The sequence below is a fragment of the Canis lupus genome, chromosome 19 (genome assembly GCF_048164855.1).
Source record: "Canis lupus baileyi chromosome 19, mCanLup2.hap1, whole genome shotgun sequence".
Taxonomy (NCBI): domain Eukaryota; kingdom Metazoa; phylum Chordata; class Mammalia; order Carnivora; family Canidae; genus Canis; species Canis lupus.
In genome coordinates this window covers 22439515-22465038 of record NC_132856.1, presented here as the reverse complement: position 1 = coordinate 22465038, position 25524 = coordinate 22439515, and the positions used below count along the sequence as shown (strand labels likewise).

General features: G+C 40.6%; 1 protein-coding gene across 10 annotated transcripts in view; it reads right to left on the bottom strand.

Moving 5' to 3' along the window:
• The window catches only part of FOXP1 (forkhead box P1), a 375747-nt gene that overhangs the window by 123598 nt on the left and 226625 nt on the right, over positions 1-25524 (bottom strand). The gene's annotated exons all lie outside the window — the stretch shown is intronic.

Sequence of the window (25524 nt, the reverse complement as noted above, 5' to 3'; positions counted from 1 at the left end):
AGACCTGGGAGCCAAGTTAATCCCAAGAGCTGAGGCGATTTATCCCTGTCCCATAATCACTCTTGTCCTTTTCTGCCACAGCTGCACCACCTTGGTCTTGTCCCTTCCCTTTAAAGCTACCTAGGTTCTGGTTTTGTTTCAAACACATAGCCAGCATCTGATGCGTGAGAGACAAGGCCACAACCGCCTTCGAATGTAGTAGCATCTAGAAATGAGCATGGCAGGTCAGGTGCCATCTGCTTTACCCAGAGGAGGACAGAGACTCAATTCCGTTCTTGGTGTCCTCAGCCCCTACCAGGTCACGACTGGCTCCTACTGATTTCACAAGTATCCCCTAACTAACTGTCACATAAACTACTATTAATTGGAGCTCTCATTCCACACTTACATGGTGGTCTGCACTTTGCATTCATTCCCATTAAAGATCTTTTTCATTCTGATTCAGAATTTCAGCCAGCTGAGACCACTTTGTGTGTGTGTGTGTATCATGATTCTTAAAAATATTAACTCTTCCTCATCCTTCTCAGACACACACAATTTTTGTCATCTCTAAATCCCTCGAATCATGTAATGTGAGATGTGTTATGACCAGTTTGCTAAATTTGTGCCTTCCAGGGTTTCATAACATCTAAAGCAGAGTGCTACAGTTACTATTTGACAATTACCAACGCCTATTACATGTTAGGGATTATTCACATTTATCACCTGTTCCAAACTGAAAGGACTCCGAGAGGTCAGGTTCCTCCTGCCAATCTCACTTGGCACCTAATATGCTGCCTGGATCTCAGTAGGTACCTTCATAAACAAATGTTCTTGATGCATCAATGAGCGAACTTACTTAATCTTAACCACAATTCAGTGAAGAGATCCTAGTATTAATCTACATTTTATTGGTTAGGAAACTGATGTCCAGAATGTTAAATAACTCAATCAGAATTAGGTACCATGTTACATAGAACCAGCCCTTAAAAAGTAATGCCTACAAAAACTATACAACATGTGAAAGACACATTAATCGCTCACTTCAAACCAGGACTTCAAGGGGGGTGGTGCGCCTCTTCGTATTACTAGTGGGGGCCACATCTCCCCAAGCATGTCTCCTACCAGCTTTCTTTCTCCCCTTTCCACAGAAACAGACGAGGCTAAGGAAATTTCCAAATTAAAACCTGGCAATGGTTTCTATATTCTTGTTTCCTAAACCTATAAATCAAAACTGTCTAAACAGGTCATAAATGTTCCTTGGCGATATAATGGGAAAAGTTCTGATTTATGGTGCCGGTAGAATAATTTTAAATAATTACATAAGAGTTTTGAAAAATGCAATTAACACCTTTGGAAGTTTTTTGAAATGAAAATGAATCTCTGGAGATGACTGTTCCCATACATAAAGATAGCCAGTTAAAAAATAAAAATAAAGCTACAAGATGCAACTGTGTCTGAATGATCCTGCGGAGACAGGGCACAGGAGCTTTTATTTACAATGGGAATTCAGGAGCATGGCCACATGAGTACACATTTTAACTCCGCCGCCTCATCACACGATAACACCACCATTAGCACATGTCATTACCAAACATCAAAATTAAATCACCAAATAAACATCTTGTTTCTTTTCAGTCCCAGCTGATGCCTCGCTCCCTCTGTACTGGTTTGACACATCCTACCACACTGTCCTTTGGAACACTTCAAATCCTCCTACCTGCTCTTGCAAATCTGGCCAATGTTCTTTCCTCTTTCTCTTCATTTGTGATTCATCTCCTCCTTCAAAATCCAACCTTCTCCAGATGAAGTCACTCTGAACATCCTTCTTTAACTCTAACTTCCCTGGTACCAAAGAAAGTCTTACCTCTCTGAATTTCCCTTTTTGGGTTTACCAGAGAGAAGTTATGATTTTATATGATGAACTACATTCCCAAGCTCACCTGGGATAACCTCTGTCCCTCACTCAGCGTTCTTTGGCCCATCTCCCAACACCTTCTCTGAAGCATTTTCAACTCAGGAAAGAGCACAACCAGGCCGCCTCCAACAAAACTAACTTTTAAATTAGGTATGCTTTGTTTGATGCTACCTGTTCCTCATTTTCTTCTCGATTGATCTTGGATGAGAACAGTCAACAACACCGAAGCAAAAATGGACTTTTTTCAGGGTTCTTTTGGGTCCAGTGGGAATTTGAGAAGTGTTACGACACTCCACAATTCATTTGTAGAAATGGTCCCAGGTAGCTCCTAGTTCTTAAAATCCACTGTCCCAACTGTGACTACATAAGGAAAACTCTCAGCCACCATCCTGGCCATGAGAATGAAGAAAAAAACCTGAGAATCACTGAAACTTTTCTCTGGAATAGATTAAGAGATCATTTTAATCCCACCCCCTCATTTTCCAGGTGAGAAAACTCATACCCAAGAAGGAAAAATGACTAGCCAAAGGTCAGACATCTAAGCAGTTACTGGCAGAACCAACACTAGAACCCCAAACTTCTTACTCCTAACAAAGCATTCTTTCCATTGCTTCACACCACCTGGTAGGGCAGAGACATGAGGAACCACGAAAGCTAAAATAATCAACCAACGACATTTAACAATTTTTTTGGTGGTGGTGGGGATACGTAAGGAGACAACAGTCTTTCTGTGTTTGTTGGAATGAGCGGTGTTTTTTAATTTTAACTGCAAATTATCAGTGAAAACTGCACTTAATCAGCACTCCTAAGGGCACAGGACATCAAGATTTAACTCATCTTCTCCTGTCGCTTGTCCAAAATCACGTGACTGTATTTGGCCATTAATCTAGAGCTGAGCTGTCCAATAGGCTACACATGAGTCACATGTAGCTAATTGTGTATGAATTCATTCTAATAAAATAAAATTTAAAATTCAGTTTCTCCATCATACTAGCCACATTTGAACTGCCCAATAGCCAAAGTGGCCAGTAACTACCATGTGCAGACACAGAACACTCCACCACTGTAGAAAATTCCACCAGACGAAGTGGAACATCTAGAACATACCAGTTTATGAAATGGGTACAATATGAAAATCACTACAAAGATGAACTGTGAAGCATGGACTTTTTCCAGCAACACGGAACTTGCCGAAATATTTTTGGCCAACTGACTCTGGTTTCTGAGGAGGACACTAAGTCCTAGGAAATGTATTATACTGTTCTCCCAAGCTTTACAAGGAGCAAGACACAGAGTTTGGATTGAATGTCAAGTTGTTCGACTCTTAGGGAAATGATTTTTCCATGATACCTGCTGACTGGCTGAACACTAAAAACATGGCATGCCTTATCCTCTTTAAGATTGACCCAGGGCAAAATGTCTACGGGACATCCATTTATCTATCTTCTTAAAGGAAAACTAGGTACAACTACTTAGCCCTTGTGTATTCTAGATGTATGTGAATTCAATGGAACCAGCTCTAGCCAGGGGAATCGGGAGGTGGGCACATGGCTCGGCCCAGCCAATGAGCCTATTCCTATCCCCTAGTCCACAGTGACTGGATCAAGTGTAGATGACTCACGTCATTCAGTCAATTCAGACTTTTGTTAGAATTACTGAGGAAGAGATATTCTTTCTTTCTGCAGGGGTTGCTTAGCTGTACAAATGTGAATCTGGGGCTCTCAGAAGCCATCTTGCCTCAGCATGGGGGGAATCTGACAAAGATTAAAACTAACATAAAAAGAAAGCAGAACAGAAAACAAATGGAGCTAGACCAAGTCCTGGTGACATTATCTGAGTGCCTGGTCCCAGCTGTGTGTGAGGCTAGGCTCACTGTGGAACTTTCAAGCCCACGACCCCTTCATTAGCCAGTCTGAATTGGGTTTTGACATTTACATGCAGAAAGGTTCTGACTAATACAGGTACCTCTTTCCAGAAGGAGATTAGGAAGTAGTTATATTAATACTTCCAATCGACTTTGAAAAGCCCAGCAAAAGAGAAACACCGTATTACAAAGCACATGATGGCAGTCGCAAATCTTGGTTCATGTGCTGCCTTTCTGGAAGGGATTCCCCAAGTCAAGCCTAATTATACTCAAACTGTCCCAGCCACGCATCAATCACTAGGTTTCAATTCAACACATGTGCATCTTTCTTTCAATTACCCTTATTTACAAGTTTCTTATCAGGGTAGGCCTGAAGCATCACTTTACAATTAAGTAAAGTATCTTCTAGACAGAGGCCCTGGGAATTTCTTCAAGACATTTTCACCCTCTTAAAAAAAACAAAAATATAAGGAAATACCCCCAGGGTCTCATGATGAAAGTAAAATGAAGACTTTTTGGTCTAATGGGATTTCACTCAAAATTCTTTTACCATCCTTCCTTCCTTTTACACAAACACTGCTCTGATTCCTTACTCATGGGTCTATTTCTCCCTTCTTTCTAAATTAGCCAATAAAGTTTCCCTGTCTTCCTAGGTCCCATCTGCCAAACTGTGACAATCATACATTTATGGAGGGTGGCAATAAATGATTTACCAAATATGTTAGGAACCACTGTACTGTAATCCATACAGCCTAGGAAAATACATTCTGCCTTCATTGTGGCCCATTTCAAATTGTCCGCTGTGTAGCCATGATGTTTGAAATCACTCACTGAGACCAGGCCATTTTAAAAGGATAGGTTTTTAATGGATTAACCTCCCATTCAATAGTGTTAATTTTTTTTTTACAAGGCTTTGCTTTCTCCTTTATAAAATTGTATTTTAAAATTTACAATCATTGTTTAAACATACGGATTTGGGAATACAGTAAGTTGTTTTTCCTTAGTGGCTTATTTATTTAATTCAATGATCTTGTCAAAATCCACTCTTTTTTAGGCCGTTATATTTTCTCTCCAGCTCATCAATGGCTAGGAGTGAATCTTTTCTTCTCCCATTGAACTTTTTCACTTCAACTAATTAATATTCAGCATGTATGGTCCTGTTACTATGAAATTCTAGCCAAAGTTTGGTGAGGTCCTATGGCTTCAGATTTTTACTAATAATGAATATGAATTTTAAGCTGGTGTTTTGAAGTCATCCTAAACAATTCTATCGAGCTCTGATAACATTACTAGCATCTTTGTTAGTGAGTATGTGTCTCATGTTGGGTGTCTTGGCTTTATGTCTTCATTTGGTCCTGCTTTAAGAGCTTGCGAGGTGGTATCACTTACAGGAATTTCATAGGCACAAGAACGAATGTGAGAAGGTTAAACATCTTGCCCAAGGTTGACAGTGGCGGGTTAGGATTCAGAGTCCCCTGTGCCACTCAAGCCTGGGTGAATACTTTTGGCGGTGCTGGGCAACAATTCTGAAATTTGAACTAAAAATATCAGATTGAAATCCTTCATGACTGCATTCTTTAACCTGGGAGTAGTGCCTCATGTGGGCAATTGACCTCTCAGACCTCTTTGGTTTTGGGCAAGATGCAGAAAGAAGGTTCTTCCCTCCCTCATCATGCCCTAGCGCTTCTAGCTTCCCCACGGAGGGCTGGCAGTTAATTCCATATTAACAAAATTTGTGAGCCTTGCCTAAAAGAGAATCTTCTAATCCATCCTTATGTGATGATGCAACATACCCATGTCACTATTATGCAATTTATTAGGAAGAAAGTGGGGTGGGGGGAAGGAGGGCACATTTAAAAAAAAATGTTATGCTAATTTTATCCTTGGAGAATCTGGAATAGTTGTTGCCTTTTGTGATCTTCAGTTTCTCCGGCTGGTAGAGAGAGAGGGCTGCAATCCCCATCCAGACAAGTCATCTTTGATCCCTCCGAGTCCGTCAGTGAGAGGCAGGGACCAAAACCCTGAGTTCTGTCTTGCCAGACACTCACCTAGAAGGTTCCTCTTCCACAACAGGAGTGACATCTAACGTGACCCTGGGCTGCAGACTTCTGCCCCAGAGCAAAGCAGAAAACCCATTTATGTAGAATTAAAAGCTATTTGCTTGATCCGTCACTTGTTCCCACTCTGGTCTACTTTCAACTGTGACACATTCAGCTGGAATTACAGGCGAGCTCTCAGTCCGGCACTGGGGCATAGCATCTATTTCTGCACAACCACGGAGCATAAACATTACAGAAAAATAATGACTTTGGAAACACTGGGCACCCTACCCAAACACAAGCTACATGTGTGTTCACAGATAGAAACTAACGGCTGTTTACCCTGAAGGCCCCATAAGAAAAATGCAGTCACCTTTACAGTAAAATGCAACTTACTATTCAACATGCAACAAACTGCCAGAAAAGAGAATCGGGAATGAACTCCAACAGAGAGGTCCTATAGTGCCTCGGATTTCTACAGGAGGGTCCAGGCTGTTCAAGAACTGGGAGGTTCCCCCCACCCCAGCCTGGCCCGAACTGTACCACCGATTGGATCACAAGACCAAGATCGGAAAAGGTTGCAGGCTCAGTCAGTTTTCTCCTTGCTGGGTCGGGTAAGAGAGCTTGTATGACATCACGTCACGTCTCACTCTGGAAGCCTGCTTTGTAAAGGCAGAAATCTAATGTCGCTTAAGTGAACCAAAGAAGCAGCGTGGGTTTGGTACGGCAAAAGGTTACGCAACATAGTAAAGTTAACGTAAACAGGCTCAAGCTGCACTAGAGCTATTCTGTCCATTTCCCGGATGCAACAAATAAGGGCACGCATTCCTTGTCAGTGTATTACAAAATGACAACAAAAGCCATCCCAAGTTTCCTGTTGAGATGCCAGCAGGTATTGACAAAAGCTTAGCAGTAGCTCTCTGAGACTGCTGTGGTTTTAGCACATTGTCAAAACAGGATACTATTTAAATTAAAAATTTACTGATTCAAGTTCAGAAAAACCCTGCTTTGCTGTTTTTATAACCAAATTCGTGGGTGGGGAAACTTTGACCTTTATTTTTTCTTTTTTTTATGGCACCTTATATGGGTCTTAGAAGGTACTATATTTAGCAAGCTAGTTTTGAGAACTAAGGTGTCTAAGCAAGATGACTATCACTTTCTATGAATTACTGTACATGTGAAATCATGGGCTTGTTACATTATGCAAAAGCAACTCAAGTGAAACAAACAAAAATACCTGTTTGCATACATAAATTTTATAAAAATCTCTGTGGGGAGAAAAAGGGGAAATACACAAAAACTCACCACAGCATAATGTGCTTCCCGAATGAATCTTGTGTAGCATGAAAGAGTATTTCTTTAAAGAAGAGGGTAAAGCCAGGACTACAAGAAGATGGCCAAGACAGCGATGCGGTCAACTAGAAGTAGTGCACCGATGAATGGATGGAGCCCCTATGAATGGTGGAAAGTGCAGCCAAGTGTGTTTCTGTCTCAGGGCTTTTCCACTTGTTATTGCCTCCATCTGAAATCTTCTTTTTCCAGATACTTGCAAGACTCAATGTCTCACTCAGTCGAGGTCTCTACTTAACAGTCCCTTTCTCACAGAGGTCTTCCCTAGCTGACCAACTGAACATGGGAATCTCATTACTACTATCTATATATTAGCCAGCTTTGGTTTCTTACTAGTTTTCATCATCGCTTGACATCTGCTGATTACTTCCTCTTTTGCTTATTGAGTTAACATCCCTAAGAATATAAGCTCTGTGAGTTCAGGGACCCTGTCATGCCAAGGCTCCTGGTAGAGGAGCAGTGCAGCCCCCCAATTATTTCTCAGATGTTGACCAAGGAATCTCATGAACATCTATTTATTCAAGTCTCTGAAAAGACTTGCTCTTCTTTCCATCTCATGACCTACCTACTTAACTGGCCATGGCACAAACAAAATCATTCCACTAAGGCCAGTGACCTCTAAGAGACCGGAGGGGCAGGTGGATAGAAATAATGAGCTACTTATTTTGTCCTAAAATCACTTGCAGATTATCTTCTCAGGTCTCACAGCTTTGAGGATATGTGGCCTCTCAATGTTTGTGGGGGAAAGACTGGAGGAAATTTGTAGAACTTGAGAAAGAAGTCTAATTCCTCAAATATCGTGATGCAATTCGTCTCTTCCTTAGCCAACCTTTCTTTCTTATTAGTCACTAGAAAATCTTTTAATGAGGTGAACAATAATTTCACCAATGGCTTTGAACAAACAGTGTACCAGTGCTCAGGCCACATGATTGCTTTTAACCTTTTTTCTAACACAGCTGAGGGATGTGTCACATTACTACCTGTTACATTGGCTCACTGACACAATAGCTTGAGATTGGGCCATTAGGAAGGTTAGTACTGGTAGAACCCAGCTTCCAAGACAGCCCCAAAGATTCCCACCACTTGGTATTCACGGTTTGTGTAGTCTCCTCCAACATAATGTCAAGACTGGTCTCTGTGACCAATAAATATAGCATAAGTAATAATATGTGATGTCCAAAGCTAGGTCCCCAAAGACTCAGATCACTCTGGGGAAGCCAGCTGCCACGTGATGACACACTTAAGCAACCCTATGTACAGGTCTTCATCATGGGGACCTGAGGACTCCTGCCAAAAGCTGCATGAGTGAGCCATCTTGGAAATGGATCCTCCAGACCTAGTCAAGCTCCAGAGTCACATTTTAACTATAATCTCTTGAGAGACTAGGAGCCAGACTACTCGCTAAGTCACTCTCGTAGTTCTAGCCTACAGAAGATATGTGAGATAATAAATGTTAACATTGTTGTTTTAGGACACTAAGCTCTGGGTTAACAGAGTATCTAGACCTCACAAGGGAAAATGTGTATCATCTTTGCCATATGGGAATCCTCACACACAGAGTCCTAGTTAAGAAAGCAGAGTTCCCATTTTCACATTGGCAGCCAGTTATAGCAAGACATCAAATCTATCATCAGAGTGCACAGATATAAAGAACCCAGAATTCCCAAATCCCTGGGCTGTAGTCGGCCTGTTACAGAGCAGAGAAGCCCTTCCAGACTCTATGTTCAATCTGTTAGTGAAGCTTCTGGCCCCTGAGAAGAGAGATCTACAGCAGACAGGTTGATAACTGAAACCAGTTATAACTAGCAGGCTAATGGAAGACCATGGCAAGGGAGAAAGGGGCAGGATTTCTCAGCTCTACACAATTGGTGCTATATAGGAATGCCGCTTGAGCTCCTGATTATTATTTTTTTGAGAAGCTGGAAAATGATATTTTGATGGAAAAACTCCAGACTGTTTCACCTTTGCAAAGAACTCCCCAAAATGTTAAACATCGTGTCTGCAAATGAAATGAAATAGGGTCTAGCCTGGGGAACATTAGTTTCTGGTCTCTTTAACGGAGAATCAATTTGTGCTTTCCTCATTCTTTCCCAATATAACATAAATTTCCAAACTCCTATTCTCAATGCCTTTCACTTCCCAAGTTTCATTCACAAGTTTTGTTGGACAATTCCATGCTTTTTAATGAAACATAACTACCCTGTCTGTCCCAAAGTCATCATGATGGCTGTTAGAAAACATTTGTCCCTTTTTTCATAAATTCAGTAAATAATGTGCTAATACAGAAGTGAAAGAACAAGTCTTCTGCAGGTGTGAAGAGAACCACCCTGGGTGAAAAGGGAACAGAGCACTGAAGAGTAACAAATTACTTAGTCCCCAAGAGAAGCATGTCAACTCTGACCAGAAGCCTTCATCAAAAGACAGCTTTAATATCCATTCTTCCCTTCCCAACACATCAAGACCCAAGAAAAGTAGCAGTTACAAGGAAATTAGAGTATTCCCTGGTCCTCACGGTACATATATAACTACAAAGGCAAAGAGCAAATAATAGTCCAACTTTCTACTTAGTATGGAGAGGGTAACTGGGAGGGGATGTCAGAGTAATAATCCTCACATACCCTATCTGTTCTTCTCATCTGGCACAGAGAACTCTGCCGTCACAAGAGTGATAGACCTCTGTACAGAGGACCCGCAGATGTGAACAACAACTCATCAACTCTTCGGCTGTGGGGTCTTTGATTCATCTGGTGCGTATGCAAGATCGAAAGATGACAAGATAGCTATATGACTATTTTAAATTTGCTCTGAAATGCAGGTAGAGGATAACTGGCATTCTCTATCCATCTAGTACCATTGAAAAGTCTCAGCATTACAGAACATTCCGATTCTTTTTAGGAGGTCAGCCTAGGATCTCACAAGTGATAAGCCACAACCAATATCATAATGTGGATGATAAGAACGACAGCTGCAAGAATAAGCAATATTCTAAGTGTGAGATGTCAGATTATATACCTGAGGTAGATATATAATTAATATATCTAACTATATTTAACATAAGCTTCCAACATCATTGATGGGTAGCTATTTTATAGAAAAAGTTTAGAAGTAAGCAAATTTGGACAAAGTCATACAACTGATAAATAATAGTTTTTAAATTTGAGTCTATCTATCTCCTTCCGAAGTCTTGATGGCTAAGCTTTGATGTCAACCTCATCAATATCTTAAGCTAGAGATGAAGGGCAAGCTTTTACCCGGCCAGTCAACATATTCAGCCAATGGACTTAATGCTATTATTATTACTGTTATTAATCTAAATGGAAATACAATTATTTTTATCATTGTTGACTAACAACAGAGGTCAATAAAGCTCACACCTGGGAGGCAGGTATGAGAAGCACACGATTAGGATTTGGATGCACGAAATGAACTTCAAGGATTTGGCTTTTACAGAAACCAACAGGAAACCAGGGTGTGCCAGTCCTTGCTTCTGAGAGAAATGGAAAGAACAAGGACCCTTGTGGGACCCTAAGAGCAGTATCAATGGAAACTCAAGGTCACATTCCTCCCCCTCAGATTGAGGAAAGGAGGAGGCTGGTCTGTGGGACCAAAGCCAACCTTCGATAGAAGGAAACTTTCAGAGGAAATGATTTAAGCTTTTTTGGTGAGAAGGGTATTTTTCAAATGCCTATTTGAAGTTCTTATTTCCATCTTAAGTCGACACAAATAAAAATAATCATCAGTTTTCAAAGGGTCTTGTGGTTCACTGTGGGGGAGGGAGTTTGGCTTAGTTTCCCCCAGTAAAGCTTCCAGGTCTTTGGATTTTTTTCCCTCTTTGGAGGAAAAACTTAAGCCCCATGGGAGAAAATGGAGGCAGTTAGATGTTCCCAGCGATTGCTGCAGTACTGTCCTGACCTGACAGCAATACAGTAAAAGAAAGATGGAGAAAATCTATTTTGTAGCAAGGACTCAGAGAGATACACTTTGGGGATATATGAAGAAGCCACATTAAAGGAGGGGCCTTTTTGATCTTTCATCAGGAGAATAGATTTACCAAAATGTTTCAAAAGCCAAAGAAAATTCTCAAATCGCATTGTCCAGCAGGATTTTCTACAATGATGGAAATGCTCTTTATTTGCATTGTCCAAAACGGTAGCCACTAGTCTCGTGTGGCTATTTGAATTTAAAGTAAATACAATTTTAAAACTCAGTTCTTCAGGTGCCTTAGTCACATTTCAAGGGCTCTGTTCCCTAATGCTTCCAAAGCTCCCTATGTTTACATCTATTAGTGCATTTATTATATTGTATTAATTCCCTCTGTGCAACTTCAACTCTGACATAGGACTAAGGAACAGTCAATTCTGTACTCCAGTGCAAAGTGGGGTCCAGTTCTCGATAGGTATATAAGAAATGTTAATATGAGTGAATAAATAGATTGGTAAATGAGTGACTCGATCCTCTATGTTCATGTTTACACCCTGGGGCCTTGCTGTCAGATAGAATCGCTATATTGTTTCCACCAAATTTTAATATCAAATGAGTTCTAGATCTTGATGAAGATAACAATTACATTAATAAAGATCAAAATGAGACTTAGATCTTGTTGGTGGTGATGATTATAATAAAAATCAATAATCTTCTCATCAAAATGCTGTGGCGTTGGCTCCCAGTAACATCATTCTCTATCAGTTTCCCTTGAAGTCTCGCCTTCTTCCAACATCAGGTTAAAAAAAAAAAAAAAAGTTTTCTTGTCTTCATTTATCTTTCTCTTACTATAAAACAAGTAAGTAGCTAGATAGCCAAGCTCTTCCTCCCAAAGATATCCCAAAGATCAAACCCAAACTTCTAACTCCAGAGTTAAATCAAATATTTTCTGTAAAAGGCCAGGTAGAAAGTATTTCAGGCTTTTGTAGGATATAGAACTACTCAAATCTACTGAACGGGGCCACAGTTAGTGAGATTAAGGAGTATGGCTTCAGGTTTCATGAAATGCTATTCTTTTTTGGCTTTTTCAACCATTTAAAAATGTAAACGACTTGTAGGACCCTCAAAAATACAAGCTGCAAGATTTGGCCCACAGGCCTATATTTGCTAACCTCCATTCTAAGGCTTACTCAGAGCTCCCATGCTTCATATTCAAGTTAAAGGTCCCAGAGTCACAGAGATATCGTGACACTGATGGAAATTAACTCCCCATTGTAGACAATGAAATAGTCAAGAGCCCTACAGTCTAGCAGCTTCAGAGGCCAACTGGGAGCCAAACAAGGGAAGTACTGGTTTAAAAAGGGGGTGGTGGTGAATGGCGGAGATGAGGGCAATCCTTGCCCACCCGCTCTGGTAGCAGTTCCAGTCTTGTCACCATTAGCTGAGCAGAAAGATGAAGGCTCAGCTGGTCTCAAGATCCTTTCACAAACCAGTTTTGTCCAGACTTCTATTAGTCAAAATCCTGATCTCCATAAGAGTTTCTGCAAGCCTGTTAATTATGCCTTTGATCTGAGTTACATTATCTTCAATTAAGCATTAATATATTGTGCATGAACTGACACTGTGTCATGCAAAGTGGTAAGGCTTCTGGAATACATTTCTAAAGCCAGTATTCTAAATAGAGCTGTGTAGGCAGTGAAATATTTATTTTCAAATTCATCTGTGTACATTTTCAAAATTACTGCTCTCTAAATTTTCTTTGAAATGTCTGACCTGCTGTTCATAAGTCAAAAAATATAATCTCTCTTTTGTGGAACTCCAATTGGTAAATTGTGTTAAAAAAAAAAAAAGTCAGATTGGCTACTTGCTGTTAGATGGTGGGTATTAAGGCCTCAAACAGCTAGTGTTACCTTAAAAAAAAACTGCCCCAAATGCCCTGTGGGCCTCATTGACCAGGCTACTGTCAGACCATTTTGCCTTCATCAATGAACAGTCCCAAATTTTCCAAACAGTGGCAGAATGAAGAGGTTTCTATTTGTAAAAAATGAAGTCAAACATGAATATGGTAATATATACAGGTAAAGAGATGCAAGAAGGCCAGTTTCTCTTTTTGGTTCCATGTTTGTTAGGTTTTTCTTTCTGTATTTTGCAAAAGGAGCAGAGCGGGTATTTGTTTATAAAACACTGAAATAAGAAAGGTCCCAAATAAACACAGACTCTACATTTTAAATAACATTCAAGTTCCTGAATGAGGTATGCCCTAAACTCCTAGAAACCAGGTGTGACTCTGACATGTAGGCCAATTTCAACACTTACCTGAAAGGTATCCAAATGACTTTGGTAGGAAATCAAGTTAGTGATCTTGTGAGACTTATAGTATTTCCCAATTTGGGCTGGCCTGGAAATGTCATAAAAATGGGCACATATCGTAAAAATGTAGTCTACAGGTCCATTCCAAAGCAGAAATACACAACTATATAGAGAAAAGGAGATGAGCTGTGCATTTTAAATCCCCAGAAAGACCTTCGATATGATACCAACTACATTATCCTTTGTCTTCATTCCTGCGATCTCTCAAGTGGACTCCAAGGTTAGGAGGGTTACCCACCTAATTATTACATAGAACATTCAGCCTCCAGTCCACTGCAGTACCCTGGGCAAATTACCCAAGGGTAAAAGCCAAGACTTCTTACCAAGGATTCACTAACATCTTTTGATTGACCCAAAATTGCTTGCATTGGTGAGATGAAGTCAGAGTTCATTTCTACTACCCTAGGAGGAAGCTGGAGGACAAATGAGGGAAAAACAGAAACAAACAGACACTGAGATTTCGAGGTGGCAAGGAACTTAGCTGTCACCGTGACAAGTAGTCTTCAACCATGGGAGTGCAAAAAAAAAAAAAAAAAAAAAAAAAAAAAAAAAAAAGCACTTATAAAGGCTTTTAAACATACCCAGGCTTGGACCCTATCCCAAGATTCTTATTCTCTTATTAGGTAGAGTTCAGGAATCTACCTAGGATATAAAAAAAAGCTTTGAGACCCAGATCTTGATGATGATAAAAATTATATTAATTCTGATGTGCCTCCAGGGTTGAGAACCACTGACTAATCTTTTGTAGATAAGAAACCGAGACTTAATAGAGGTAAGTCACTTTGTCAAAAATCAGACATGCTTGGATTCAGAATGCAAACAATGGAGAAAATCTGCATTGCCATATGACTGAACATGGCAGGAGGGCTCCGTGTGCAAGGAGTGCCATTACATCGTAGATTCAAGGGAAGCCATTCACACTGTAGATATCTCAGATCTATTTAACTATTGATAAAGTATCTGTAGATCTGTAAGATGTTCTGGCAGACGGTGGTGAAATGCTTCAATGGAATAAAGTCCGATCTAGTATGAAAATACCCAGACAGATGGTACTAAGGTGTCTTGAAAGTGTGCTTTCCTTTCTAGGACTAACAAAGGCCCTGCCAGCTAAGTCTGTTTTCCCTGAATCTCAAAAAATTACTAGTTTTACCACCCTACACATTGCATTGCGTGGACAGATGTCAGCCCAAGAAGACGGAAAAGAAGAAAAGTTGGGTGGCACCACTGTGCAAGTTAGGAAAAGATGCCCCTTCTTCCAAGTAGATGTAGGTCGACTCCCTCCCACATGTCAGGGTGCAAGGCTTGATAAATGATCGCTATATTGGAATTCTTGCTGGCCCCTGCATTCAGGAACTTTGTTCAATTAACAAGCTGCAAGATCTGATTGGTCATCTAAAGCAGAGGTCCGTAAATTACAGCCCAAATCTGGTCCACCGCCTGTGTCTCTATAGCACTTGAGCTAAGAATTGCTTTCGTACTTCTAGGAGTTGCAAAATAAAAGGGAAAGAGAGAGAGAAAGAAAGAGAGAGAGAGAGAAGAAGAATCTTCTATTCTTCACGTAGAATCTTTCTACGTGAAAATTATACGAAATTCAAATTTTGAGTGTCCACACATACATTTTTATGGGAATATAACATATCCATTATTTATATGTTGCCTATGGCTGCTTTTGCAGAGTAAATATTGCCAAAGCACCAGTGTGGCCCACAGAACCCAAAATATTCACTATTTGGACCTTACAGAAGTAGTTTGCTGACCCTTGGTCTAAAGGAAGAAAAGAGTTAACTATTAAGCCAAATTTCTTTTGTAGATTTAATGAAAAGTTCCAAGCAAATTTGGCAGGTGAAATAGTTTCTTTATATGTACAAACTTGAAACTGAGACGACAGAGGAAGGTCAACTTCATTACCTAGCCACCTTGACAGTACCTTTAAATGTCATCAATCAGTATGTGCCTTGCATGACTTGCAAGGGCTCATTATAAATTATAGCACACGGGCCCCTGACACGATCCAGGGATTGTAACAGGACTCTGGTGACGTAATGTGATAAAGGAGATTTCTCTGTACAGCTCTATATGGCACAGAGCTGGAGAATTTCCAAGAAATTTAATTTCCAGAGTGCCACCTTTAACTATTCAAGATAATTCCACCCAAGCACCAGGCATCCTTGAAGAAAACTTTATCTTTTCTGGAAATGCTTGTCACTGGGTGTCGTCCTCGAAAATATAAATTTGCAGCTATTTTTTTCCAACGAGACAGACTAAATCCAGGATGTAGATTTTCCAATTAGACCCTTTTTAAACATCTGTTGGTAGGCTGCATTTAACATTAGTTGTTTGAGCAAAGCGCAATTTGATTAGACTGTCTGAAACCAAGCCAAAGTCTGCAAAATAATAGCTCAATTAAATTGTGTTTTGCTTTCATTTGTCTTAGATTTTTCTGAGTGTGATAGTGTTACAAATAATCAAGTAAACCAATTCCTTTCAAAATGAGAGATTTCAGTAGATTTTCTATCTCCCCTCCGAGTTCTTGTAATAATCTATTCCATCTTCGCTATGCTTCACTGAACTTAATCTTGACACCAAATACATTTCTCTACTTTGCCTTTGGTCTCCTTTAATTGTCTATACTTATGAATTAAAGTTCTATGTCATTAATATTATACCTTAAACAGATTAGCAAATGTACAAAGGCAAGCACAGAGCATTAGAAGGGGGTCAAACAGCACTGCAGGAGTCTTCTGATTTTCACTCCATAGTCGGCAGGATTCATGTCATTGACCCAGTGAAGGACTGGGGCATGAATGATACTGGATTCTTTTAACGCCGTGTTTCTGGTCTTGAAATGTTCCTCGAGATTTGTGCATCTGAGACCAGCCGGCAGCCTCATCCACTAAAGGCAGCATCAAGTTTTCTTCTTTCTTGGCTTAGACATTTCACTGCCTCATTCATTCATTTATCACACACTCACTCACTAATTCGTGAATGAGAGATCTATAGGTTGCCTGCTCATACCAGATAGGCTGCAGAAGGCCATAGCTTCCACATTTCAGATTAGGAATTAATTCCTTGGCTGTTAAGATGACCTAGCATTCATTCATATAAAATTCTGAAAAGACAAGGACAAAGGAAAGACCAGGATAGGAGTTTCAGAAGAGCTCTATCCTCATTTATGCCAAAATTGACACACAGAGGAAAACTATGCTCTGTCAGGATAATGCTGGTTACAGGAGCAGCAGGGGTAATGGCAGCAGCTAATATTTGGTAAGTGCCTGTTGTGTGTGCCAGGCATTGTTCTAGGCTACTTCCGTGTAGTAGCTCAGCTAATCTTTTTTTTTTTTAAGATTTTATTTATTTATTTATTCATGAGAGACACACAGAAAGAGAGGCAGAGACATAGGCAGAGGCAGAGGGAGAAGCAGGCTCCATGCAGGAAGCCCGATGTGGGACTCGAACCTGCATCTCCAGGATCACACCCTGGGCTGAAGGCAGACGCTTAACGGCTGAGCCACCCAGGCGTCCCTAGCTCAGCTAATCTTAACGACTTCACAGGATAGGTACTCTGATTATCCCTATTTTAGAGTTTAGGATCTTGAGGTCTTCCCATCAAATCGGGTAACTGCAAGTTGACTACAAGCAAGACGACAGTCCCTGTTACTCTGCTACAACATATATTTGAACATTGATTGGTATTAAGGCAATTAAAATATAATTTAGAGTTTAATAGGTATTCATTTTCCCTTTAAAAAGAGTTTACATACTTATGAGAAGAGCTCACTTTTCTGAGAATTTACTATGTGCCAGGCACTGTGCAAGCACTTCTCATGCATTAATCACTCCATCCTCACAATCACCTTCAGGTAGGTGAGGTAATCAGCTCCACTCTCTAGATGAGAAAACGGAAACAGAGAGGTTAAGCTACTTCTCCAAGGTCACACAGCAGTTAAGAGTAGTGCTGGGACTTAAACCCAGCAGCCTCACATCAGAGATCATGCTATTAATCATGATGTGCCCCCTTGCACGGTGTTCTGAAACATAAATCTCTGAAACTCTCAACCACCTAGTTGCATAGTGAGCCAGTGTACAAGATCCTATGCCTTTAAAGGCAAATCACACCTCATTTTTGACCATGAATAGGCATAGTTTCAGGACAAGAATACAATTTGCTCAGTCTCAGGTAAGTATGTAGGGAAGATCACAAAGTACATGTTTGATTTTAGGTTAATATGGGACACTTGGGTGGCTCAGCGGGTGAGCATTTGCCTTTGGCTCAGGGCGTGATCCCTGAGACCTGGGATTGAGTCCCACATCGGGATTCCTGCACGGAGCCTGCTTCTCCCTCTGCCTAGGTCTGTGTGTGTGTGTGTGTGTGTGTGTGTGTGTGATGAATAAATAAATAAAACCTTTAAAAATAATAATAATTTTAGGTTAATATTTCAATAGTTACCACTGGATCTATCAAGCTTCCCAGAATGAAAAAAAAAAAAAAGTCCCAAGTGCCCCTCTACTCTAGTAGGTGATCAACAAGAGACTATGTCAGTTAAATCTCTATCAAGTGTGGCACGTAGAAAATACACATATCACCACTCCCAACTGTGGTGCCCATGGCAGACCTGGCTAATCAATCATGGCAATCCTGCAGAGGCCATCCTAATTCTAGGATCCTTCAAACAACGCTCTACGCAGGACCACTTAGCACCTAGATGAAACGAAACCTCTTCGTCTGTGTGGCTCAGACTCTTAATTCTGTTTCTAGAACACATAACAATTCCTTTATGCTACCAAAGAACAAACCAGAAATAATTTCACCGTCTTCTTAAGGGTCGTTTCATTAGGATCGACATAGGACATAGGATCATAGGACATAGGATCCTATGTCCAGAGAAGAGGAGAAGGAACCCGCTAGGCTGCAGCAATAGATAGCAAAGAAAGAGAAGCATGGGACAACAGAGCAGAAAATTTAGATCTGGGAAAGCATAGCACATCACATGGCTTTTAGTTTCCTTTTGAAGAAAACAAGAGATATAATTCTCTTGGAATTAAACTCAAGACACAATTTAATCACCAGGGCCTTCTGTCTAAATGGTAGGCGACAGAGTAAGCAATATTTGCAAACCGGGATTTTGGGGACTCTGAAATGATATCAAATGGACTGCGCTCGTATTCACCTCCTGACCGAAGGAATCATGGTTCTGAGTCTCCCTCTTCCTCCTCCCCGGTAAGAAGACTGCAGCCTTCTCAGGACATCTAATGTAATCCAAAGTTAGAACACTAAAGAACTAGACGGCAAGCAGCAGAATTTGCACTTGGTATGGTAGACAAGAGAGGGCCACTGAAAGTTTTTGAATAGGAATCTGAATAGCATTGAGGAAAAGCTGAAAGCAGGAGGAAGGATGGGAGATATGCAGGAAGAACAGGTGATGCTCTGAGGGGCCAGAGGAGGATAGATTACCGTCCTTTGCCAAGACGTAGGCATGTGCCAATTGAGGTCTGAACTCTGAACAAGGTAGCAGCAGGGGAAAATCGGAGCAAGGAATGGACAGACGATACCCCGTGAAAGGGAATATGGAAGATCTGATGACAGATAACGTGGTGGGGATGAAGGAAATTAATAAGTCAATGATGACTCATGACTCTGACTAATAGAGCCTGGTGACAAAAGTGATCAGCTGAATTAGAGATAATTGCAATTGCTGTCATGCTGAGCAGAGAGCCATAGACACGGTTAGGATGGGGGACAAACAGGCGTGGCCTCTGGGGTACAGTGGGAACAGCACAGGCAAGGCGAGCAGATAGATTATTGGAGGAGAGAAGGGAAGGGAACTTCGGGAAAGGAAAGAACTTGTCTTCTGGGAGATAGAAGGAGAGGAGCCTGGGGGATTGGGATGGGGGGGCGTAGGGTGGGGGTGGGAGGTGGGCACTGAATTGAAAAAATTTGAAAGAAAGCAATTTCCAGAAAGCTGAGTTAGCCAAAGGATGACTTAGCTACGAGGCAATCAGACAGGTTGAGGTGAAGACCGAGACACGACCACTAAATTTAGTGACAATAAACCTCAAGAAAAGGATAAGGAAAAAAGCCAGATACGGGGGAGGTTAGGAAGGAAAAATGACTTGTTTAAAAAAAAAAAAAAAAAAAGTTGAAGCAGCAGGCAGAGTAGTCAGGTTGTAAAAGCTTGGTAAGCGAAAGGAGCTCGGGAGAGTAACCGGGAAGGATTGAGTCATCCAAAGTTTTTGAACGACCCATTTAAAAATCCAACATTTTACCATGAATGCCGATAAATGCTAGGCTCTGTCTGCTTGAATGTTTACCAAATTTCCTCAATGGGATGTAACACAGAAGGACAAGGGCTGGCACTCTTTGCCCAATTGTGCCCTGGCAGCTTTAAATTCTACTACTTAAGTAGTTAAAAATCTGTTCTTTTGACGAAGAGGGAAAAGTTATGAATAGAAGGGAGCGGGCCTAGACCCTTTAGAAATGACTAGCACTCAGTCTCCATAATTCACTGGGCAATAATTTCAAACTCAAACAATCGCAACAGCAGGGCGGCTGAAGTCCACCCCAAGTTCAAAATGGGATATGTTCTCTTTAAAATTTTGAGAGCGACTAAATATGACAACCATCTGATGTATGAAAATTATTCACAACCAAAAACAGACAGTCTGGAAATAGCCGGGATGACTTCATTTAGACAGAATTACCCGAATCTGTTTCTAATATACACAGTACACATAATAAATTTTTACAATATGACAAGGAAAACAAACTTAATAAAAGTTCCCGATCTTTTGTTACACAAGCATGCTATATCCATGCTATGTTTATAATAGTTTGCTCATGATATCACAGCTCGGTAACAAAGGCCCAAGCAATACAAAAACAGTTACTAGGCATGACATCAACTCACAACTACCGTAATTACATCGGTACACAAATTTCCCAAACTGTACATTTTCCAAACTGCTTCTCAATTTCAACGGCTGCCTTTAGACAATTACTTGCAGAGTTGTCTGCAGACTTTGAGTAATACCCGCCTTTCTTCTCTTTCCCAAGCGTCATTTCCCTTTAGAAAGTGCATATTTCAATTACAAGCACTATTTTTCAAATATGCCTATAAACATATGTCCAAATTAGGAGACAGTGTGGTCTAGTGGTTAGTGACAAGCAATAGGCATCAGCAACTCTGATTCCGTTCCTTTCGCTGTCCCTGCTTCGAGGCCCAGGCAATAGCTCGGGGAGGGTCGGTAGAATGGAACGGCTAAGAGCACAGATTCTTGAGCCAGAATATTTGGGCTGCAAGCCCAGCTCTGCCACTCATCAGCTGTTTGGCCCCGGGCAAGTTAACTTCTCTGTGCCCTCCATTCCTCATCTGTAAAATGGGAATAGTAACGGAATTGATCCCCAGATGGCTGCTGCATAGCTGCAGGCTGCTGGGAAGTACCATTTACTTGCTTGCTATTTAATATTATTACGACTGCATTTGTGCGACTCTGTTTCCTGCTCGAAAACTTGGCCCAAATTATCCTGACCCATGGTGAACTGTGTACTTTTTCTAATGTGAGGATGAGGATTTCATCTTGGTCATGTTACCTGGATATAGTGAAGTGCAATGAAAAAAAGCTTGCACAAATTAATTAAATCCATAGGTTCTGTAATACCCAATAGCTACAGAGGTGAAAATATTATTTCGTAGAAATTGGTTTTCATCTTATTTCTCTAATGGTTTGCTTTCATGTTCTTGCAGCTAATGTTGATAAATACCTCCAACCCAATTGAAATAATCAGCATAGGGAAAAAAGATACTGCCTCGTGATTTCAGAAGCCTATTTCTCTAAGGACCAAACTTTTCGAGCCCATCCCATATGCACGACCTCTGTCTCACTGTGTTGCACGGTCAGTTGGCTTTCCCGACCGGGCAGGGCGCCAGGGGAGCGCGACTACCCCCATTGTCACTGCTGGTCCGTGGTGCTTACACCAAATGCTGTTATTCTAGGCTTCAGGAAATTTTCTAACCACTGGACAGGGTCCAATGCTGTGTGCTAATGAGTTTCAGATTGGAAGACTTCACTGTGCATGTGTCAGGAAAGTGCCACGGTTTATGGTGGGGTGGGGGCGGGGAAGAAAAGACACAAAAAAAGAGAAGAAAAAACAGTAGTTAAAAAATGCTGGCTACTCAAATTGACAGGGAACGTGACCTCTGCACTTCATCAGAAATTCCTGCAGACTTACAAAATAAAGGAGTTTGCTTTTATCACACACTGTGAGACTCATATGGAAAAATGGAAAACACTACATCACTTGACCTTGGTGTGCCCCCTTTCAACCACAGACGAATATTGTGTACAAAAATTCTAAATCAACTTAAGATGTTAAAAAAAAAAAGCTTTAATTTTCTGCATTAGACTTGATGATTACTATTTTGGTTCTGGAGATTTTGCTCAGAAGTTTCACAAAGGAAAAGGACTCATAATTCCAGGAAGAGCATTTTATCACTTTGGGAATAATACTGTGGTGGCCTCTGTCAGGTAGGCACGTCATGGTCTACACTTCCCTATGCTCCTGAAAAAATAATGAGCGAGTCCCACTTACCCAGCTCTGAAAGTCACCCAAGACTGAATCATGATTATTTGCTTACATTAACAGAACATTAAAACCAATTTTAAACAACTTAAGGAAACTCTAGCCATCTTTCCTTGGTGATTCATTCCTCTGGGAAGCTTCTTCTCCCTTCAAGGAAACCAACAGGCTTGATAACAAGACTTCTCATTATGCTATCATAGTCTATCAAAGAAGAATCCCTTCTTGGGAGAGTCTAGCTCACAGGGCTTCTTTAGAGTAATGAAATTATATTTCAAAAAAAAAATGTAAAAAAAAAGAAAAAAAAGCTTTTTTTTTTTTTTTTTTTTTGGCCACACTTAGTCCTGGCGACTTTAAAACTCCAACCCTTTCACATCCTCGAACTGTCACCAACATTTTTTCAGACGATGTCAATAAAATTGATTGCTTGCAGTTCTGAATTCTGCTCTGCACATGGAAACAATATAATTTGTTTTAAAGTATTTTCGATGGGGGCGGAAGGAGAAACAGAACCTCAGAGCAAGTCTATCCACAACATTGGGGTGGGGTAAGGAACAAACCAGAAGCACAGTAAATGGTCTGAATATTACGGTCTGCTGGAAACTTTGACAAAAATTCCCAATGTATAAACCCTAAAGCTCACTGTTGTGCTGACTGATATGTCTTCCTGTCAGATATGAATGATGTTTCTGGAACATTAATACGTTCATTAAATTCTAACTCCCTGTACTTAAAATATTCTGTACTTTGGCTCAGAGGCATCTTGACAGCTTTGTTGTAATCATATATGTGAGGCCCCCAGACTACACAGTTGTTGAGATGCCTCATACCTACAACCAATCTGTTGCTTTTACAAGTTTAATCTAGGTATTAAGGAGCTGATAGTGGAACCATGTCGATTCAACATCTTCAACTCAGCTGTATATCATAGAAACCGCTATGGGTGGTGACAGACTCCCATGATGCCCAGCAACCATGCATACCTCTAACTCCCTAATCTGTAATACTACAAAATACGGCTCGTTTTTTTTTTTTTTTTCCTTCCTTTTTTCCGAAGCACAAGTGGACGACCAGCAAGGGTCCGACAGTGTTATTCCTAATTACCTTTTTTTTCACTCTTGATCCTGTGGCTCTCATAATTAGTTACCTGGGGCTGCAATCCAATTTGAAGTGATGACAAGAAAGTGATCCATGAAAAAGTAATAAGTTAAATCCAATTTCAGCCTTCCTCTAATTAAATGCACATGGAACTAATGACTCCAACCCTAGCATTTCAGTGATAATGGTAATTAGCGAGGTGGGAGTCGCTCTCTTTTTCAACACTGGAGGTGTAAACCACAAGGTAAAATGGTAGGAGCACTCTTAATTACATGTGTCATTTTGTCAGCAATTTACACATTTTTGACCAGTCAAGTATGTTTTTTTTTTCCCCTATCCCTCCCCACCTCCTAGCCCCAACAATGATTATAACATACCATTCCATGTTCCAACACATGGAAGCTCATAAGAGCACTTCAGACTTGAGAATGACAAATAACTTCTCTTTGCTGTTGCTCACCGCTGAGACACACACACGGGCAAGGCGACAATTAGGATAATTACACAGATCTTAGACCTCTTAATTGAAATCTAGATATTTACTGGGGAATTGATATTTGTTGGTTTGGTTTTATTTTTGCTTATGATACGGAAGATATAATAATTTGCTTATTTGTGGCAAACGGGACACTCCGTAGATACTGAGGAAATGTACGTGGACAGGGAAGCTACAGTGAACTTCCTGATGGCATATTGGTTGTCTGTGGTCCTAAAAAAATACCTGGCTTCCCATCGTGGGGCTGTACCTGTCCATGTGCTCTGCAGCAAGTCAGGGAACCTCTGTAAGTTACTTTTCCTCATCCACAGCACAGTTTAAGGATGGAGCCTCTACCACAGGGCAGCTACGGGAAGGGACCACATTCAGCACTAACTAAACATTAATTATCTTTGCATACAGTGATACCTGCATATGGTGACAAAGGCATGCTTACCTTTAAAATATTAGCAGTGGACTTGCATTTTTAATACTTAAATGCATGTAAATGAGGTGACCATATAATCGAATGTCCAAACTGGGATACTTTAAAAGACTGAGAATTGTTGGGGGCACTTAGGGCGGCTCAGTGGTTGAGTATCTGCCTTTATCTCAGGGTGTGTGATCCCGAGGTCCTGGGATCGAGTCCCGCCTTGGGCTCCCCACAGGGAGCCTGCTTCTCCCTCTGACTATGTCTCTGCCTCTCTGTCTCTCATGAATAAATAAATAACCTCTTTAAAAAAAAAAGAGAGAGAGTGAGAATTGTTAATAAACACACTTAAGGCACCAGACATAGACCAAGGATATCCTGGAAGGACTGGGACACAGGCTCATCCTATAGTGCTGAAGCTGAAATAGCAAAACTGAGCTAATTCATTATATTACACCTCCATCAGAAATCTGGAGGCAAAGACAAAACATACTATTTGAGAAAAAAAAAATTCCGAAAGCCAGAATATTTGACCTGGTCATAGGATGGATTTCTTGAGGTTCAGGAAACCGTTCAAATTGGATACAAAATTCTGTGTGCGTGTGCACCTTTCTGAGGTGGGGGAGGGTCACAGTTTCTATCCTCCTTTTAATGGTGTGTATAATCTGTAAGACTTCATAACCATTTTTAAAGCATCATTTCTTATTTTATTGTTTCTTATCAAGATTTATTTTTTAGGGTATTGTGACTCTCCAAAGTCATGTGGTAACAATGACATCTTAAAAGGTGCCAAAATTTCAACACTTCCTATCAATGTAAGGTCAGGGATGCCGATTCTAGACAATGCTAACTCCAGACATTTAAGGGGAAAAAAAAAATTCCGCCTCCTTCTCCTCAATTATCCACTTTACTAATTCAGTGCATAGGGATATTGTTTTTTTAAGGGTCAGTATTTCAAAACCATTCCATTTCACTATCTACCACATAAAATTGTAGTTTTCTTTAAAGGTTTCCTCTTACCAATTTATTCCTTGGTGAATAACGTGGAAATGATATGAGGTACTAAGATTATATGTGGCATTAGTGCAAAGCAAAAATGCTGCCGAAAGCACGTTTTATAGAACTACAAATAAAAATGCTAAAAAAAAAAAAAAGAAAAAAAAAAAAAACACCTGCTGGATCTTGTACTTTAACCTTCTCCTCTTTAAGCAGGAGTCCTTATTTTAAGCCCAAGCTTCCAACTGGGCTACACGGCTGCCCTTCCAGTGGATTTCACTCCCCTTCCTCCCAGTGAGATGGCCTCCCGGATGAGGGGCTCCCACATGATGTAACCTTGGAAGGCGGAGGGTAGGCAGGAGGGGAAAATCTCCGATGACTGGTTTCAAGTTCAAATTCTTTATAGACAGCCTGAAACTGTGGTCAGCTTTCTGCTGTAAGCAACACACAAGGTTGACTTTCTTTCCTAACTTTCATGCTGCCAGAATACACATGTACTTTTACTTTCT